Source organism: Diabrotica virgifera, chromosome 10 (assembly GCF_917563875.1).
Source record: "Diabrotica virgifera virgifera chromosome 10, PGI_DIABVI_V3a".
NCBI lineage: Eukaryota > Metazoa > Arthropoda > Insecta > Coleoptera > Chrysomelidae > Diabrotica > Diabrotica virgifera.
This window is the reverse complement of record NC_065452.1, coordinates 95,304,145-95,309,316: the sequence shown is the minus strand read 5'-3', so window position 1 is coordinate 95,309,316 and position 5,172 is coordinate 95,304,145. Positions and strand designations below refer to the sequence as shown.

Genomic DNA, 5,172 nt, shown 5'->3' with positions numbered 1-5,172 from the left:
AATCGGTCAACGGGCTCGGAGGAGTATGGCAACTAACACTGTTACAGGAGAATCTTATAGATGTAAATATAGAGATGGCTATTAAAAATAGAGTTTGGTGACAGAAGAGTGAAAATTAAGGGTTGTATGTATTTTTTAATTCTACACCATATAAAATTAAAGTACACAATATTGTCAAAAAAAAAATAGAAAAAAATGTCAGGGGGGCAGCCCCCTTATACATTATGGGTATTAAAAATAGGTTAAAACCTATTCTCAGTCCTACAGGATATACGTGTAAAATTTAATAAAAATCGGTCAAGCCGCTTCGGAGAAGTATGGTAACTAACACTGTTAGAGGAGAATTTTATGTATATAGAAGTAACTGAATTAAATAATAAATATGGCTAACTTTGACCACAACTGCCCTAACAACACACAACATTCCAGGAATGTACTACCAAAGTTCTATCAATATTTGAATGTCCTGGACATTTAGGGAACATTCGGTGAACATCTGTTTAAATTATTCCTGGAATGTTACCATAAGACATTCTGTGAACATACTACCAATGTTCCTATATTTTAAGTTGCGAAATAATACATACGTGTAACAGATACAACATTACTTATAACATACCAGACAAACTAAGTGACACTTTAGGCCTACAGTGCAATAATATGTCAAATTTAAAGAGTTTCCCAAGTTCAATTAATACAATATTATAAACATACAAATGTAATAAAAATTATTGTTCGCGAATATTCAATTTGGAATGCGATTTTGTTAATAAAAAAATACTTATAACTTATGCAAAACCCAAGAGAGGCATTTATATTTATTTCTTTTGCGTTCATTTTCAAATTCGCCGTGCATATATTTTTGTGCATGGCGCTTGAGAGGGCATCACGTGACTAAAAACGACCAACCAACGACCTCGCTTCGGCCATCTTGGCATCTTCATCTTAGCCACCTTGCTTTGCCGTGGGTGGATCGTTGTTTCTATTATTTGTGCTTTTTAAGAATATTTTTTTAATTCGGATACTTTTATAATAGCTTTAATAGTATTATTAACATAGTGAATAAAATGGTGTCCTGTTTTTAACGCAGTTGGAGTAGCAGAAACAAATGTAGATAAAAAAATCTGCAGGAATAACGTTTCAATTATGACAGAAGCTCCAAACAAATGACTGTGAATGAAAAGCCCTATTAAAAGGTTAGTATGCAAATATGTAAACGAAGGCATGCCCTGTATTTCAGAAAATAAATTAATACTATTAATACCCTAATAATATTATTCATAAAAAATCTTTTAAGTAACCTAGATATAACAAAGTGAATAAAAGGCATAAATCAGAAGAATTATTATTTTATTTTATAAGTTAATAATTGGTCATATCCATTTATTATTTTAATAATAATTGTGAATAAGCCACAAACTTCGCTTATTCCTAACTAAAATAGTAAATAGAGATAATAACAATAGGATTTGTAAAACTAAAGTAATTCTTTTTGCGTTTTTGCTAATGTATGCCTTTATAAATAGGATGGTAGACCACACACTATAATATGCAGTACCAACTAATGAATACACAGAATATTATAGTCGATTTGCTAAACTCAGTCTCAGTACTACTGAGTCTCAGACACAACTGGCTAGTGATTTTAGTAAATAATTTTGCCAATTTGGTAAAATTGGCAAAAAAAAAAAATAACTAAATAGTTAATAATTACTGTAATTTTGGCAAAATTGGCCAAAAACAAAAAAAATTACCTACTAAAATCACTAGCCAGTTGTGTCAGAGTTTGGGGAACCGACTATACTAATAAACAATTTCTAAGCTGTTTTATAATATTTTGTGAGTCCATTAATCATATTTTTTATTTAAAACTAAAATTTGTTAATAATGCTTAGTAATGCATATATTTTGTATTTTTAGCTTTCCAGAAGATCCTGCGAAGAAGACATGAAGTATAGATCAGATTTGTTAATAGAGGAGTATGTTCAAAACACTTTTTAGAAAAAGATATTGACAGAACTTCACTTTCATCTGTTCGTTTAAGAGACTGTGCTGTTCCAATAGCTTATGTCACACAGGTATATGCATTTTTTTTCTTGGTTTTAACATCTTTAAACGCGAAATACGCAATAGCTTATCGAATTGATGCCATGTTATTTTTCTTTATTAAGGTCTTTGTTTATTATTGTGTATGTGTATTAACAACAGAAACATTTTTGGTTATTCTTTATTTTATTTTATATTTTGTCATCAAGTGTTCAGTCAATGTATGTAGTTTTCTTATGTACACCTTTATGGGTTTATACCTGGTGGATGTATATTTCAATAAATAAATAAATAAATAACCTAATTAATAATACAGTCTGTACAATATAGATACTGTTGTAATTCATTATCTACATCGGAGATCTAAGTTGACATTGTTGCCCAACTGCAAAAAATTTTTGAATTCATTTTAAGTCAAATATATCACATAATTATTGCGAAGTAGATTATACAACAAAACAGATTAATATTCAATGTAAATAAATAAAAACATCAGAAATAGAAAACAAGAATTAAGGTATAATCTTATGTTACAGTTATTAAGGTACCAAGGGTATTATAAGGATAATAACGCTTGAGGTCAATGGTGTTTTTAACAAGGGCCTGAGGGATATACGTTGACCGAAAGCGTTATTATTATAATACCTGTGGTGCCTTCAACGTTTAATGTCTGACTAAATTATTCTTTATATGCGAAAAATTTGAATGAATTTTGAATTGATTAGTTTTTAAATAAGTACATTTACCAGTAACAGTAGTAACATAATTGTGGTAACCATAGTTTTACTTAGGTTGATATTTGTCAACTTGACAGTATCTAAGTCGTTATTTAAATTTAATGCCCAAGGGCGTGATATCATACTTAACAGACTTCGAAATGTCATTATTTGTCAAATAATGTACCAGTAGGACATTAAAGTAAATAATAAAAACAATAAATATAATGAATACTAAATACTTATTTGTTTGTGAAAAATCTATTTCTTTGTGGCTTTTTTGTAATTAACTATTCTAATGAGGAAATAAGCCACAATTTACTTGAAAAAATAATTTTATTAAGGTTTCTACTTCCACGTCGGATGTCGTTGTCAAAATACAAAATGTTCATTATTATTATTTTATTTATTAAATATTATTTATTATTTATTTAAATATTATTTAATATTTATTTTTTTATTATTATTATTTATGCGTATTATTACCTGTAAATAATATTTCTTCTGATTGTTAATCGTAAAGGATAGAAAAATTACCTTTTATTTTATTTTCTTTTAGAATCAGCTGAGAGAAGTGGTCTACAAAAAACCAGAAAGGAAACGGAATATGTGGCTACGAAAAGCAAAAGAAAGGTTTACAAAGCAAATGTGACACATTTTTTTATAATATTTAGGAATGTCAGTAAATTACATTAAAAAATGTATGTAAAGATTTTTTGCAATAAAAATGTTTATATTTATCAAGGATGTATTATTTGGTATGGCCACATATCGTCAGTGATGTGACAATACCTCCTATCTGTTTTTTTCAAGAGATTTGTAAGATAGACTAAAAACTTGTTTCGGCCACCTCCTGTTTTCATATATTTTTTGACTTGTTTTGCAGTAAATTCAACTATCTATTTACTACAAAAAAGTCAGAATACGTACGAAAACAGAAAGTGACCTTAAAAAATGTTTTTCGTCTCCTGCAAACCTCATGAAAAAACATATAGGAGGTATTGTCACATTACTGACGATATATTTCAGTGAATGTCTAAAAAATATTCTGTGAATGTTCAAAGAACGTTCGTAGACATTCATGGAATGTTCTAACAAGACATTCAGTCTAAAAATATACTGTGAATGTCCAAAGAACATTCATGGAATGTTCCAACAAGACATTCAGTCTAAAAAATAGACTGTGAATGTCTAAAGAACATTCGTAGACATTCATGGAATGTTCCAACAGAACATTCTAAGAATATTTAAAATGCTGACACAGCACTTTCCTGGGACTTTCCAGGGACATTCGTGTGCATTTGGGGACATTCCAGGAATGTTTTCAATGTCCTGTGTGTACATTCTAGGAACATTCATGGAATGTTTTGTGTTATTAGGGTGAACTAGGAGAAAAGTTTTTTTTTTGAAAATTCGTGTAAAAATACTAGCTTTTGAAATACCAAAGTAGATTTACTCCACAATCAATATTAACAAAGCTATTCAAATTGTTTTTAAGCCAAAAATGACTCTACTTTAGTGAAATATTTTTTGAATGATAAAAATTATTTTATCAATTTTATTAAATGCTGTGAAAATATAAGTGTTCTTCGTTCATGTGGTTTCCACAGAATTGCTGTATCATTATTATTTTCTGAACAATAACATTGCAAAAAAGCTCTTTGGGATAAACAAATTGAATAAAATTTAAACTAATTGACGAATCGTCTTGAAATTTTTTGTGCATGATATGTACTAGTTGTCTCAACTTTTTATGCAATATCAAAGTATTAAGTTCATTTTCGCAAAAGTTATATCAAATTTTTTATTTTAAAAATTTTAGCCTTATTTTGCAATTAGCGAAGCAAAAAATGATCGGACCAAAATTAAAAACTGCCATTTTGAACCTTTGCTCGTCTACTAAAAGATGAATACTCTAAATAAGATATTTAATTACCCTATCTTTACCTGTAGCGATTTGAACGAAAACACTGCCATTTTTGACGCTTATTTGTTAATAACTAAAATTCTCGTCCGACCTGTGACGGGTATTTTTGTATTTATAATGTATTAGGTATATAGTACCCAAAAAATCCATTTGCAACCTGGCTGCTCAAGTGTCCCGACAAAAACCTTATTTCTCTGGACTACAAGTCAGTGGTCACTTCAATTCACCCCGTAAATTAAATTTGTTTTAGAATTGCTCTTTTTTAACTATTTTCGGTTGTAAGATAGTTTTTGTGCTTCAAAGTTTATTAAAAGTAACGAAAATAACAATTTTCCTACGACGCGACGTGACGCTGTACGTAGCCTACAGCGTCTATTAGAGACCACCGCTTATGACATGCGCAGAAGTTCGAAGAGCGTTCCAACATTATGAGGAGACTTGATCCTTTCGTAGACGACCTGGAACAGGTAGAAAGCGATTTAC

General features: G+C 29.6%; 1 long non-coding RNA gene across 1 annotated transcript; it reads left to right on the top strand.

Moving 5' to 3' along the window:
• Window positions 1-409: 409 nt before the first annotated feature.
• Window positions 410-3,462, top strand: LOC126893273 (uncharacterized). Its single transcript, XR_007701112.1, has 3 exons — window positions 410-1,196; window positions 1,921-2,078; window positions 3,322-3,462. It is a non-coding gene; the product is annotated as an uncharacterized LOC126893273 (long non-coding RNA).
• The last annotated feature ends 1,710 nt before the right edge of the window (window positions 3,463-5,172 follow it).